We start from the raw sequence: 16607 nt of genomic DNA, 5'->3' as shown, positions 1-16607 counted from the left end.
TCTAGTGTTTTAGCAGAGCTTTCTGAGAATGAGAACATAATGTACAAACGAGGAATTCAGAGCTTGACTTTCATCTGCTCAAATGCTATGGCTGAGAACATGGTTGAGGCAAACTCTCTGGGTCAAAAGCTAAAAATCTGAGTGTTGTCAAGAGCTAGTTGAGTATTTGTCATCTTCTCTAGCTAAAACATAGTATTTCTGACCTTGTTCCTGAAGTTTAGCTTGAAAATTGTTGAAGGATAATTGACAAAAATTTAAAGGAGTAACAAAAGAATTTTTTTTTCCAAAGAGGACATGAAGTAAAATAGATACATGTGAGCCAAGAATCTTTCAGATCCTGTCCCACGAGCCACTTGAAGTGTTACACAATTTGTTTCCTTAATCATTTGCAGGTCTGTCATTAAGTCAGGATGCAAGGGGGAGAGGAGCTATGATTGTTCTAATTTCTAGAGGAGAAATTTAAAGCAGATGTGTTCACCACATGTTGTAGAATGTGGCAATTTCCATATGTATGTAGGTGAGATGTTTAAGTTTTATTATTAAAAAAAAAACCTCTGTTTATAGTGTAAAAATGATGTGACCTGCTTGAAATAAAGAGCACAAGGTTTGAGAGAGAAGAGCTAGCACTGAGGTGGGACAAACAGGCATAAGAGAAAATGGGAACAAAAGATTATCCCAAATCTTTATTTGAAGAGCACAAAAATCATAGGTTTCTTGCCACCTCATAGCAGTCACTTGACATTCGTTTTGTTTTATTCATTCATTCATTCATTCATTAATCCTATTGTTTAGATCCAGATAGGGATTTAGAATTTATTGTGATTTTCTTTTTTTTTTTTTAACTTTATGGTTTCTCATTTACATTTAATCACTGTACATCTCTATAGCATACAACAGGGTTTTTCAAAGTATGCATGCAGTATGTGATGATTAAATCAAAGATATTACCATATGCATAATTATCAACAGAGATCTTTACATTCTTGTGTCTATTAAGGGTTTCTTTCCTGAACCCCACCCACCACCCCCTACTGTGGTTACTTGGCATTTGTAATGAGAGGGCACCCAGAGATGAATAACAGCTCTCAATAAGACACAGTGGAGGAAGGACATAGGTTGAGTCCTCAGAAGACCCAGAGCGTGGTGTCCCTCAGCTGATAGCACACAAATCTTAGTCCTTAGAGGTTTTCCTTTGGAACCGCTGCCTGAACGCCCTCAAAAATATCTCCGGGGAATGACAGTGAGGGATGTGGAAAGTGCCCTATGTAGGAACCCAAAAATCTGGAGAGTCTGTTTCCATCACTTTATAACTGTGTGATTCTGGGGTGTCCTTTCTGAGCCTCATCTCTTCATACTGCACAATGGGTGTACCATAGTGTTAGACTTCAAATATGACAACCCCAAAATGTGGCACCTTGGCATAACAGGAAGATTACTCTCTGACCTTCTTCTGCCTTTTTCTCATGAGGCCATGAAAAGAATTCTCCTCCCTTCTCCACTGAAGACCCTCATGTGACAGCTGTCTTTCTCTTTACTCAGAGAATAGGAATGAAGATAAAGAGGAGAATATTGACAGACAGGCCTTGATCCCCTCCCCCCATCAACTGTTATTTACTCTAGATCATAACTTTTTTTTTCAATCATAATTCTAAATGACTGTCCATTCTTAATCGAACCTAAACACAGAAACACAGTTTTCCCTGGGTCTTCGTCTCCTCATTTCTGAAGGCTCCCATGTCATGTAAACCTTTGGTTAAATTAATTCCCTATGCTTTTCTCTTGTTAATATCTCTCTTCTTTTTTTATAGGACTGTGCCATGAACCTTGAAATAAGAAAAAAATATTACCTTTTCTCCTTATATATGTATTCCTTACCTTATATATTGTTATTAAACCTGAATTATATATATACATGTTAAATAAAACATCTTTTCTTTTTCTTTTTCTGGAGAGGTTTTTTGTTATCGGGTGTGTGCACTCGCCAAAAAGACAGAGACAGAGAGACAGAAACTCAGAAATCACCCCCCAAGGGGGATGGCCATGCCATAATCCCTTCTCCTCCATTCTCCTCTCAGAATCTTGGGCATGCACACATACATGCTCCGTGTGAGTTTAAGCCACCAGGTCTGGGGCTTGAACCGTGGTCGACTATATGGGAGTCCAGCAACACAGCCATTCTGTCAACTGCTGGTCCCTTAAATAAAATATCTTAACACAGGAAATTTTCAGTAACATTAAAAATGGAGGGAAATCCCAGACTCTTGGATTTTTTCCCCCAGGGAAATGGCGTAGCTCCACACCGGTGAATAAAGCTACTACTGGGGGACCAGGAGGTGGTGTAATGGCTATGTTGCTGGACTCCCACGTAGTCGACCATGGGTGGAGTCTCAGACTTGGTGGTTTAAAACTCACACTTGTCACGTTAGTGTGTGTGCCCAAAATCTCAAGAAAAGAAGAGATTGTGGCATGGCCATCCTTCTGGAGGGTGATTTCTCACTTTCTGTTTGTGGGCTAAGATGAAAAATTAAATATACCTGTTTTCCAGGAACCATGAACTAGAGTAACCTATAAAAGTAAGCCGTTATCATTATTATTTTTTATTTCTTAAATAATTGGTGTTTCTAATCATGATTAGGCTTTCTAGGTTGGCTTCGTTTCTTTTATATCTAATTGGCCTCAACAATTTTTCAGTGCAAGTTTTGTTTTTCTAACTTTCACATTCAGGTAATTCATTAACATTTCTTGTCCTTGATTCATTTGTCATTGTAACCTCACCTTCCAGAACATTTCTTTTCGAATTGACACTTCTTTTGTTTGTTGCTTCAGAAAATATTCACTATTTGAACGTAACTAAGAATGTAACTATTTTTTTTTTTGTTAGGTGGTGTTTTAATCCATTCTGTTTGCTAATAGCAGAAATACCTGAATCTGGCTGATTTCTAAAGAATAAAAGTTTACTTAGTTCCCAGCTTTGGAAGTCCAAGGTCAAGGGGTCACGTCATGAAGATCTACTCTTTGGTAGGGAGTCTCAAAAATCTTAAGGAGGTTCAGGGCATCGCATGTTAGGGGTAAGAGCTTGTGTGTCAGTATCCATCTGTTCTCTGGTATCTTTTACCTTATAAAGCTTTGAGGAATCAGTTACGGGGCCCATACCCTAATCTCCCAAAGATTTTTCTTCTTAGTCCCTTAGTTGGATTAAGTGTCCTCTTAATACTAACACAACAGGAACCAAATCATTTATTTGTTTATTTATTTAGCTAGAGGGTGCATGAGTCCATGGAGAGAGAGAGAAACCAAGAAAGCACCCCCCCCATGGACGCAATCCCTTCTCCACCTCTCCCTCCTTTTGAGGTTTGGAGCACAGGCATGCACACACACACAGAATGTTTTTCACTCTGCTACCTAAAACTCAAACCAACTGTCATGCCACCAGCTAGCCCAGGAACCAAATCTGAATTTGGGACTATCCTCAGCCTTTTAAGATACATGTAGAGCTTTCCAGATTGAGAACAAATGTGAATTTTTTGCCCTTTCCAAACTGTTTCTTCCTAATCCCAACTTTACTCTTTTTTTTTAGGTCAGGAATATTTACTATAGGTTTTGCAACTCCTCCTAAAATACTTCACCAATTGCTCTTGAACACTGGTAACTTCTCTAAGAGACTCTTCCTGTTACCATGAAATTCTGCATGAAGCCTGACCTCTAAATTCATCAGTGAAACACAGAATTCTAGGCTATGTAATAATAACCAAATAGCATTGGGACCAGCAGTTGGTGTAAGAGCTATGTCGCTGGAGTCCTATGTAGTCGACCGCGGTTCATGTCCTGGACCTGGTGGCTTGAACTCACGCCAGGCACGTGTGTGTGCATGCCCAAGATCCCGAGAGGAGAATGGAGGAGAAGGGATTGCGGTGTGGCCATCCCCCTCTGGGGGGTGATTTCTTGCTTTCTATCTCTCTGTCTCTGTCTTTCTGGTGAGCACACAGGTCCTACAGCAAAAACCTCTCAAAAAAAATAATAACCAGCATATGTCTGACACTATTCGCAGTATTTTATATGCATTCAATCCAGTTGAAAACCTTCTTAGATTGATATCATTACAGTTATTGTCTCCATTTTATAGATGAGGAAAATGAAACTCCAAGGGTTTAAGTAAGTTCCCCAAGGTCAGAGAGCTAAAAGGAAGACAAATTGGGATATGAATGCAAATGGCCTGTCTATACCACTGGAATTTTAAAATAATACATATTTATCTTATGTATTTTATCCTTCTGCCTTTATTTATTGCCCTCAAAGTATGTATCAGTTTTCATATCATCTTGATCTGGTTTTCTGTACATGTGTATTTTCTTTTACTTCATGATCACGTACTTTGACTTACTACAGAAACAGTGCAAAAATAAAATGCCTTGCAAATAGCAGATGCTATACAGGAGAAATAACAAAAAAATGTTTTAGAAGTTAAAAAAGAGCTTTTTATTTAATGGGAGACCTGAGATCTTAATTACAAGTGAGATCTATATAAGAAGAGATGGTTTTAGGCTTAACTAGTTATAAACATAGAACCAAAAAAGGGTGGGGGGGATAGTTTAGTCTTAGCAGTCAGACAGACTAATCAGGAAACAAACAAAAATTAAAAAAGAAAGATAGGCAAAAGTCAGAGGAGGAATTTAATTATGCTCCCTTGTTCATTCATTTAACAAATGGTACCAGGGAAAAACCACACTGGGGATAAGTAATAAATAAAATGAGCAAAAACTTGTTTCTTTATGAAATATCCATTCTAGTGGGAGTATAGATAAGATAAACCTATGTAGGGGAGAAAAACAGTATCTTTTCCTCACCCAAGAGAAGGTTCATGGCTAAGACCCCTTTAACAAAAGATGGATTATCGTGAGAAAAGCCTGCAAATTTATTTAACACAGGTTTAGGTGACTAGAGAGCCTTCAGAAATGAAAACATGAAGAAATTGTATTTTTATGCTAAGGTTTGGTGAAATGTAGACAGAACTGTTGAAATATAATTAGAGGACAAAAGGACATGATCCAATAGCAATAAACTGCGAACTTAGCAAGGCCCATTTGGTAGATTCTTCTCTGTCTCTGTTGACATTCTTTCCTTCTGGGTGTAGTCCAAGATACCTGACACATTAAGGCCTATATAGATCAATGTAGGGAGAAGGTCAGAGGGTGAGCTTCCCACATTTTACGGTCTGTGTCAGGGTAGAAGGATGAGAATTCTAGTTTCTATGACCTGCTTCAGGGTAAGAAAAGGTCAGAGCGATCTTCATGCTGCTTCTGTTTTACTGATTTCCCAGGTGCTATATTTTGGAATATTGTTTCCTGCACCCCATTGCAAAACAAGTCAGTGTAATTAATAGTATGCTAGGTGGCAATGGAGAAAGTAAAAAAAAAAAAAGAAAAGAAAGAAAGAAATAATAAAAGGGTTGCAATTTAAATAAGAGAAGTCAGAGAAGACTCCTTGAGAAGGTGTTATGTGAATACAGACCTGAATGAAGTGAGAAAATGAACACATGGATACCTGGTAGAAGATTGTTTCAGGCAGGAGCAATGTTGCTACACTGAAATTCAGTAAAAGAAACATGGACTCTTTTGCAAGGTTTAAATACTCATTCCTCTAATTAGCAACTTCGTGGCCTTGAAACATTTCTCTAACACTCAGTTTACTTGTCACAAAATTAGGCTGATATTAATAATATTAATCTCTCAAATATTTTGTAGCTTCTAACATTACTGAATGTTGACTTTTGACCAACATTATTTTAACATTTAACATACATTCTCTCCTTTCATCCTGCCATCAAACCACCAAACTATGAATAGAATTCTACAAATTTCCTGAAGCTTGAAGTTTTGTGAAACTTACACAGGATCCCACAGATGATCAGTCGAACCTATTTGGGAAGACAGCAAAAGAAGATAGGCCTCAGTGTGTTGAGAACAGCTTAGAGATTAAATGGTGAGAAGATCCATAAAAGAACTCAGTATACTTTAGAATATTGTCAGGACTCTTTAACTGAAGAGGATAAGATTTGTCAGTTTTATTCTTTTTTAAAAAATAATTATTTTATTTAAATTTATTTATTCATTTCATTTGACCAGAGAGGGAAGAAAAGAAAGAGGGACAGGGACCAGCAGTTAGCATAATGGCTATGTCGCTGGACTCCCACGTAGTTGACCACGGTTCGAGTCCCAAACCCGGTGGCTTAAACTCACACCGGACGTGTGTGCGTGCGTGCCCAAGATCCTGAGAGGAGAATGGAGGAGAAGGGATTGTGGCATGGCCATCCTCCCTGGCGGGTGATTTCTTGCTTTCTATCTCTCTGTCTCTCTCTGTCTTTCTGGCTAGTGCACGTGCCCTGTAGGAAAAACCTCTCCAGAAAAAAAGAGGGACAGAGAGAGAAAGTGAGAAAGCAAGCTGCCAGGTCTGGGACTTGAACTGCAGTTGCCCATGTGGGAGTCCATTGCCCTTAACCACCATGCCACATGCTGGTCCCTTGTCAGTTTTATTCTTTAGGTTGATCATATTAGTCCTTGGTTGATGCATTAAACATTTTGACCTTCTTCACTTCATTTCACTCTTGGGCCATTTTTCTATTACAAGTAAACGTAATGCCTCCTTTCCTTGGGACTTCCCTCTTTATCACTTTATTTTAATTAAATAGTCTTTTAACATATTTACAATGTATTATATGCTGCTCTACAGTTGAAAATAGAGCAATAAGGAAAGAAAAAAATGTTCTTTTCATAAACCTCACATTGCAGTAAGAGATACAGACAATAAACCAATAAGCAAGTAAAAACATAAACTGATGTACAACAGTAAAAAGTGCCATGAAGAAAAATAAATAGAAAAAAGGGAATCAAGAGCGCTAGTTGGAGATGTGTATGTACTCAGTGTGGTTATTTTAGATAAGGTCAGAGAAGAGCTCTGTGAGGGAAATAGTAACTGAATAAACATGAAGAAAGGAGGGGCCAGGAAGTGTCACAGTAGCAGTAAAATTGAAACCATGTGGGAGGGGTCCTGAGTTTGCATCCTGGGACCTCCTTACCCATGCTGTGTCCATGATCCTGGCAGGCAGGCAAAGACTGGGGATGAATCATGGTAGGAGAATCCTGTTTGGAATTTCTATCTTTCTGTCTCTCTTTTCTGTTTCTCTCATTCCTGGAAGAAGTAAACACATACTAAAAAAGAAAGAAGGCTTTGGGACTGTTGAGGGATACGCTCCAGGTAAAGGAAAAGTTAGTTTCAAAGGCCTCAAGCAGGGAGAAGTTTGGGGTTTTGAGGAAATGCAAGGAGGCCAGTGATATTTGAGTGGGGTATGATTGTTTTCAGAGTTTTAGAAGATGAGCCCAGAGAGACAGAAGAGGCCAGATCACTTAGAACCTCACAGGCCATGATAAAGATTCTGGCTTTTATTACTATCAAAGCTATAGGAATATTGTTTTTGTTTTGTTTTGTTTGTTTTTAAAGTTCATCCACTTATTTCCTCCATGAGATTCACAGACAGAGACAAAGAAAGAGAGAACGGCACCCCCAGCAGGGCCCTGACACTGCCATCCACCTCCTGCCTCCGCCAGCTCCAGTACATGGACAGTCATATGCCCAGTGTACTCAGGGAATTCTCCAGATGCAAAACCAAAACTTTCTCATGGGAGTCAGACTTGCAGAGTGTCAGATTTTATTGCTGTGCCACCACCCAGCCCCTATAGGAATGTCTTGGCCATAGGAATGACATAGTCATATTTGGTAAAAATAATCACTTGGGCTACTGTACAGAAATCAGACTGTAGGAGTCAAAGTGAAAGCAGGAACCTGTTGTCATAGCCCAGGTGAGAGATGATTGTGGCCGAGACAAGGATAGCAGTTATGAGAGGGAGAGAAGGGAATAGCATTTGGTACACATTTTGGAAATGGACAGAACTAACTAATGAGTTGGAAATGGGTGCAAGAGAAGGAGAGAATTCAAGCCTGTACATGTTCATTTCACCAGCTTAAGACAGACTACACAAGGGAGGACCACACATCCATCCTACTTCCTAAGATGGGAAGAAGCTGATTGATAGCTTGAGATCTACATAATGGCAAAAATGTCCAACCTACCAGATTTACATGCTATCTGAAAGTATGCAGCCCAGGCAAGTAGTCAGCAGAGTCAGGAAGGTCCAACAACAGATAGTGGAATATTATGACTGGTGGCCGAAGCCTAACCCCTGAGAATCAAGGAGCAGACAATGTTCTAAAAAGTGTGGAGGCAGCTACAGATAGGACAGGGGCCAGAAGTTCTTTGGGGTGCTGATGCAAGAGCAGCCTTTATATTAGAGAGCTTTGGAACCAGGCAAGTAGCAGGCCGGAAGTATCCAGTTTGGAAGAGGAAATGAAAGCTGGGGGGCCAGACAGTGGTACAGTAGTAAAATGTGACACTCTGTGAGGATGACCCACATAGGAAGATTCTGAGTTTGCGTCTGGAGACCTCCTTGAGGATGCTGGATAGGTAGGTGCACTTGTTCTGAGACTGACTGAGGCTAAGAGTAGGGTAGAGATTGAGGCATAAACACCCTGTCTGGGGTGCTCTTTCTCTCTCTCTTTCTCTTTCTCACTCATGGAATAAATAAACAAGCACTTTAAGAAAAGAAAGAAAATGGGAACTCAGTCCTGGGAAAAGAAAATACCTAGTTTACGGTTAACAGAGTACTGACGTGTGGCTGTGTAACTGACTTGTAAGAAGAGGTGAGAGCAGTCCCAGTATTGAGGCAGTGCCACCAGCAGGACAGGCCTTCGTGGTCACCTGTTGGGGGGTGGGGGAGGTGAGATAAGAGCGCTAAGGAGGTAGGAAACCAGGGCAGCTATTACCCTCAGTGTTGAGGGCCTCCTTGTTAGGAAAAGTGAGGAGAAGGAGCAGGTGAGAACAGGCAAAGAGGTCAGCCATCTGCTGCCGCGGAAAGGAGGTCACGATCCCTCCCCCTACTCACTTCTGTGTTTCCTCCATCACAAGAGCCTTGAGTTCTCTCACCCGTGAACGTGATGGCCTAAAATGTCTGAAAATGTGCCATCCCTACCTACTGTGCCTTAGTCATGCTGGCTCTGAAGAATTCCCTTCAAGATGTGTACTCTTTCACTCAAACTTTTTTTTTCCTAGAATAATTCACTCAACTTGACCAATTCCTTATCCCTCTTTTTTATTTGAGACTCACTGGAAAATAATAAACTAGAAGGAGTTTTGAAATTCTCTAAAGGAAAACCTACTCAGTGACCAGGGATTTGGTCAATGCTGAATGTTCAGGGTAATTTTCAACAGAATGTTTGGTCATATGAGATTTCATTTACAGTACTGAAAAAAAAAAAAAAGCTTTGTAATTAAGTGAATTCTGAATTTCCTTCTTCACTGGCCTATGACATTTAGGAAGCCAAATGTTTATCATGTTTACCTTTTATCTTCCATGATCTAATGAATAGCTGTACCTAATGTTTGATTAATAAATATTTCTTGAATAGAAAATATTTTTAGTGTTTATTTTTAAAATTTTTCTGAGTTTTTTCTTTTTTTTTCTTTTTTTTTTGCGATAGGGTGTGTGTGCTCATCAGAGGGACAGACAAAAAGCAGAGGGATAAAAAGTGAGAAATCACCCCCTCAGGGCAGATGACCACGCCACAATCTCTTCTCCATTCTCTTCTCGGGATCTTGGGTAGGCATGCACATGTACCCGGCATGAGTTTTAAGGTGTTGGGTCCAGAACTAGTACATGGGAGTCTAGTTATGTAACCATTATGCAATATGCTGTCCCTTGTAGTATTTTTTTTTTAATTTTAAGCTTATTGTGAAATAGTCCTTAGAGTTTTTATTATGTTTTTTCTCTAGGCTTATATTTCATAATTTCTAAGAGCCATATTATTTGGTGGTTTTGCTTTTAGAGCAACTACAGATGGTACTGTTCTCAGTACTTACTAGTTGCTTATTATTTTATGTTTTATTTTATTTATTTATTTATTTATTTAGAGAGGTTTTTGCTATAGGGTGCATGCACTCGCCAAAAAGACAGAGAGAGACAGAGAGACAGAAAGAGAGAAATCACCTTCAGGGGGATGGCCACGCCGCAATCCCTTCTCTTTCGTTCACCTCTCTGGATCTTGAGCACACACAGCACATGCGCCTGGCATGAGTTTAAGCCACTGGGTCCGGGACTCGAACCACAGTTGACTACATGGGAGTCCAGCGACATAATTTATACATTTAATCACTATACATAACTTAGCTTGTAAACTGAATTTTTATGTAATTTACTTAAGCACCTTAGCTCTTAATTTTAGGAGTCTGGGTTCAGTTCATTTTTGCAATGATGTGGTTTTTGTCTCTCTCTTGCTCGCTCTCTCGTATTCTCTCATCTATTTTTCTGTCATGTTAATTTACAGTAGTTTGCTTTGTGAAATTTTCCAGGCTGGTTTTTATCGCCCTTATTTTATGTTGATCTTTTCCTTTTCTTTCTATTTTTTCTGTTCTGATAAATATTGTTTCTATTCCCAATGGTGTTTCTTTAGTGTGGAGCCTTGTCTAGGAAGGGAACCCAAGTGGGTCAATTTTGAAAGAGGCTGTAAGGGAAGAGGTGGGGTGAGGGGGTCTTGTATTTACCTGTTAGAACAGGCAGTTCTGATTCACTATCAGCTGTTGTTCTCAAAATAATTTTCCAGACTTTCCAGTGAAAATCTGCAGCTCTTTTGTGGTACCCTTGCTCACTATATGGGCATTCCATGTCTGCTCTGGCACAGACCTTGATAGTACACAGGTGTGCCAATAACACACCAATATACCGTGGATGACTTATTCCCACCTGCTTGTATTTTGGGATTGGTGGGAACACCTTGTTTCTTACTTTTGTTGTAGATGTTTCCTCGAACCTTTGGTTTTGTTACCTCATTACTCTTTTTAAAGAGAGGAGTGTGTATTTGTGTGTGTGTGCGTGAGGGGCATGGTATGAAGATTCAGAAACTATTCTGCCTTCACAGACACTATCTTCTCAGAATCCCTTTGAAGAAATTTTTAAATCAAACAAACACACATTTGGGAAAATGGACATTCTAGTTTATGTGTAGAGATAGTTCACCAGGATTTCAAACAGCCTAAACTAGGGACAGAGATTATAGCAGGTATAAAGAGCAAGAAATGCTTTCACTATCTGGAACTGGAGATGGGAGGATGGAAGCCTGAACTTTATGATTCCTTTCTTTATTTTCCTGAACTTCCTCATGCCTCTCACTAAAATTAAGTGAGAAGAGGAGGCTCAGGGTTTCCTCAGTGCACAAGCTTTATGGATTTTTGAGCATTAAATATGCACTAGCAGTCCAGTTTAAACCTAAGGGGGGGGGAGAAGTTCGCTGTTTGAAATATAGAGGTCTTCACTTCTCTTACATGACCTTGCAGCATCAGGATTTAATATGATGCCTTTGATCTGTTCAGACCCTCTTCTGGGAAAGACTGTCAATGAGCAAGGAGGACAAGAGTGCCGTCAAGGTTTCCCAACGCTTTCGTTCTTCACTTTGTGTTTTCTGTTATTCTATTTTTTTCCCTGTTATTCTTAATGTTTCTTAGATCTGGACTTGTGGCATTGCCTAGGGGTTTTGTTCTTTCTGGTCTTCTCAAGGGAACATCATAGTTGAATATTAGTAAAGATCACAGATATCTTTCTGAGATTATGTTTTGTCTCTTGACATTGGCTTAAGAAGTCACATTGATTACTGACATCTAGATAATCATGCTTACTGGCAGTGCATCTTATACTCTCAAAGCCACCCTCCCACAACATACACACACCTACACATTACATCTCACAGCTCATGTTGTGGTTTGCTATGTTGTCTAGTCCCATATACACCAGAATTATATGTCTTCTACCATACATAAGTGTTCTCAATTTCTCTTTAAACATCTGAGATATTAAAAACCCCTCAGTGTTTTAATCAGTTTTTTCTCCCCACTCATGTAAAGGTCCAAATGAATGAGGCTCATTTCTCTTGTTTCCATATATGATGGTTAGCTTCATGTGTTAAGTTGTCTGGGCCATGGGACCAGATATTTGATGAAACATTATTCTGGGTGTTTCTTTCTTTTTTTTTTTGGAGAGATTTTCACTATAGGGCGCATGCGCTCGCCAGACAGACAGAGAGAGACATAGAGATAGAAAGCGAGAAATCACACCCCAGGGGGAATGGTCACGCCGCAATCCCTTCTCCTCCATTCTCCTCTCGGGATCTTGGGCATGCACGCACACGCGCCCGGCGTGAGTTTTAAATCACCGGGTCCGGGACACGAACCGCGGTCGACTATGTGGGAGTCCAGTGACATAGGCATTACGCTAACTGCTGGTTCCCATGTATTCTGGGTGTTTCTATGAGGGTGTTTTAGGATGAGATTAACATGTAAACCCATGGTCTTTGAATTAAGCAAATTGTCTTCTTTGATGTGGTTGGAGCTCATTCAGTTAGTTTAAAACAAGAGGCTGACCTTCAAGGAGTTATGCTGATGGACAGTCTTCAGACTTCATTGACAACACTAGTTCTTCCTGGTCTGCAGCCTGACTCACTTTGGACTCGAATTGCAGCTCTTCCCTGAGTCTGTGGCCTACTGCTTTCTCTTGTCTGGGTCTCTATAACTGGGTTTCTTATAAACAACAGACATTTGTTTTTCCCAATTCTGAAGGCTGAGAAGTCCAAGATCAAGGCACCATCAAATTTGGTGTCAGATAGAGTTTGTGCTCTTGTTCACAGATGGTACCTTCTCACTGTGTACTCACATGGTAGAAGAAGCTAGTGAACTTTCTGCAGTCTTTTTGTAAGGGCTCTAATTTCATGAGGACAGAGCCTTCATGACCTAAGAAACTTCCAAAGGCCTCATTATCTAATACTATTATATTATTCATATTCATACATATTCAGTGTATGAGTTTCTGGTCACATAAACATTCATGACATAGAACCCATTATATTTTGGACATACTAAGCTTCCAGAATTGAGTGATCTAGTTTTTTTGTTTGCTTCTTTGTTTTGTTTTTTTTTTTTTTTCATCAGTAATCAGTATGCTTGGAAACCATGACCAATACATATCAAAATGAAAACCTCCAAATAGGAAATGTCTTCACAGTCATTTCTATGTTGTCTCTGTTTTCAACCATTGCTTTCTTACACTGAAGCATGATTGGAGTATGCTTAGATGAACAGTTCATAATACAGCAGTATTTCACTCCAACCTCAGAACTTTCTTTATTTTTCTACTTTCCCAAAGTTCCATAACAGAAACAGTATGCAAAACAATGTCATAACATTAATTCCATATGCCAAAATTAATGAAACCATCAAACCACAGAAAGCAGTACTTAAAGTTTGACAACAGTTTCCTTCTACCATAGTAGAGATCACTTGAGAGGTCTTTTTCCCCCACAAAAGGTAATATATGATGTAGTCTAGTTACATATTATTAGTTATAATTATAGAACATGACAGAATCCAATCTAGGGATTATCTGAAGAAAAACAGGAAGACTAGCTTGTAGCATCATTGTCAGAATGCTAATTAAATGTTGTCTTTAGTCCAAATTTAATCTTTAAAACTAACATTTAGAATGAATGTTCTGCAAACAAGTTAGTAGTGATATGTTTTGTAGCCTTGTGAGGAGTGAGGGAAGGGATTGCTTTCCTAATTTCCAGGTTGCCTCTTCTTTCAGAAACTAGCATCTAAAGCATACCTATCTTTTAGAACGTTTAGAAATTTGTTCAGGAGGCACTTATACCTCTTGTGCCTTCCCTAAAGCCCACATTTTTTTAAATTTCTTTCTATAAAGTCTCATTATTTCACTTACTATCCCAAATAGCCTCTGTGATCAGATACTTCCGTGCTGAATGGAGTGGGCATTATCCAGAATCTCAGCAAACGGTATTTCATATTTATAACAGCTTACTCTCCAAGAAAAGTGCCTTTTTGCACCTGTCATTTTGCAATCTTGCATTTTCCATAGCCCAAGCATTCTCTACTTATTTCTTCAAATCCACAGCTACATTAATCCCATCCTGCTGTGGTTAGTGCTTTAGGTCATTTCCCTTGGTAAACACTACTTCTCCTGCCATGCACTGCTCCCCAAATCCTTTTTTCTCCTCAGTGTTTTAATTCCCTGAGCTTTGGAAATACACATTTTCCTGATAAGGACATTAAAAACTCCTTTGTCATTCCTATCTCTCTGGAAATAAAATGCTGTTCCCACAAAGCCAACACAGAACCAAGAAAAAGTGGGAAAGAAAGCCTGGGTTTGTGAGCAGCATACTATTGGCCACAGCACAGCACCATCAAGTCAACAGCAGACCTACCTTGACTCTACTATGCAGTGACCTAGAGATGACACTCCCTGACCACCAAGGAAAATCTCACTTCCTCTTGATGCAATGCAGCCTACCTTTAATCAGTTGTAATTACCACTAAAGCCTCACCTGAGGCTGAATTACTCTAGAGGCAGTTATCAAGACTTACTATTCAACCACAACAAGACCCTGGCATTTGATAGGAAGTGGACTAATATGGAAGATTTACTGCTGAGTGAAGCGAGTCTGCCTATGAAGGAGAGACATTGTATGTTTCCATTTAATATATATCTACTGTCCACACTCTATGATTAAAACTGAAAGACTGGAGGATATAGAAGCATAGAGAATGGTTATGGATACTGGAGATAGTGTGGGAAGAAGGTGGGAGATGCAGGAGAATGAGAGCAAAGGAATCAAGGAGAAAAATAGAGAGGGAAGATATTTAGAGGACCCAGAAATGAAATATCAATGATATTAATGACATGTTAATGATAACATGTATGATATTTTCATACTGGTGTAAAGCGTATTTATGTTGGGTAATTCATTTTACAAGTTGTTGCAATACACAGTGATCGACTGTATGTAGTGAAATATGGTGTAGACACTTAAGCAAATTCAAGGAAGTCCTCATAGAGGGCAAATAGAAAAGAGAGAGAAGAAAATGAGAAACAGTGTAACTATGATGAGGGGGAGAGGTGATTGAATATGAAGGTGACATGGGAAGAGATGTAGAGTTTCTTGTGGGACAGACCATACCTTATATCATACTTCAGCATTGACTACTATCTGGAGGTTGCTGACAAGATAACTGTTGACTACAATTGTAAGTAGAGATCTTCTACCTGCAATGACCTCTGCAACCCTCGTGACAATGAATATAACATTTACATGGTGTCATCCATGTAAGAAAGTCATGAAAAGTCACCGTGTAATTCTCAAAATATTTATTTCATTTGCTTCAAATATTAATGCCTTACTATAATCTAGGGCAATATTGATAAAGAAAAGTTCATTTGTCTATTGCCCAATATTCATTTGGGAAATATATTTTTCATTTTCCTAAATTTCATTTGGTCATACTAATTTTTATTTTTAAATTATTTTAAAAATCATATCTACTTTATTTTCTGGAATATTTACAACCTTTTAGACTGTAGATCATTGAAATTTTCCTACACAGTGGAGTTTTCTGTAAGTTCTTCTACATGTAAGAAGCACATTGGCTGTGTTTAAAGTGAGTGGATTCTATGAGCATGAGTTAGTTATTTGGGTATGTAATATAACTATGAGTTATTTGGGACCAGCAGGTGGTGTGGTAGTTAAGGTACTAGACACTCCCACATAGTCTACCACAGTTTGAGTCCCAGACCTTGTGGCTTGCTTTCTGGCTTTCTTTCTTTCTTTCTCTCTGCGTGTCTCTCTCTGGTCAAAATAAAATAAATGAATTAATAAATAAAATTAAAAATAAACAATTCTTTAAAAAATATGAGTTATTTATAGTTTTGTTTGTATGTTATAAAAGTAGGTATCAGTTATGGTAAAAGATAATGGATCTTTTCTGTTTCTATAACAACATGAACCCTAGAGATATTTCTCAGCAAATATGTCTCCTAAATTATTCCCTTGTTGTGACTTAAGAAACTACAGAAGATCCATTAATGCAATTAGTTTACTAGGAAGCCATCTAGTGCACTAATGGAAAAAAATTTTAACAATGTAATGCAGCACCCCCAGAACTGGCATTTAACAATTACTTATTGAGTGACTGGCAGGTGGGAGACATCACACTGAATTTTTTGAGACATGGTGGATGAATTTGATCAGGGTTCTATCCTTCTAAAGGAACATACAACTCAGTGGTAAAAGCTTGAAAGGAACTAAATGTAATGAAGAAAGTGAACGTAGAATAAAATAGCAAGTAGGAAATTTTTAGCAAAACAAAAAGGAAGAAAGAAAGGAAATCTAAGTATATTCTGACACATAGTGCTAGTGAACCTTTAGGAGATAGGAATACTAAATCATATCAATTTGGGGATCTTAAAAGTGATCTAATCTGTTAATTCCCATGCTTAAATCTCTTGTCAAATGCTTCGAATGCTGGTTTAGGGACAGAACACAGAGATTTCTATTTTTCAGAAGCTCCCCCAAGTTACTGTGTGAAGTTCCCAAGTTAGAAACCACCACTATAGCATCTTGGCTAAGGGGTAAAACAGTCTGCTATCAAATTCCCCACTGGCAGA

The sequence above is a fragment of the Tupaia chinensis genome, unplaced genomic scaffold (genome assembly GCF_000334495.1).
Source record: "Tupaia chinensis unplaced genomic scaffold, TupChi_1.0 Scaffold000180_1, whole genome shotgun sequence".
Classification (NCBI taxonomy): Eukaryota; Metazoa; Chordata; class Mammalia; order Scandentia; family Tupaiidae; genus Tupaia; species Tupaia belangeri.
The sequence above is the reverse complement of the archived record's forward strand: the minus strand, read 5'-3'. Positions refer to the sequence as shown.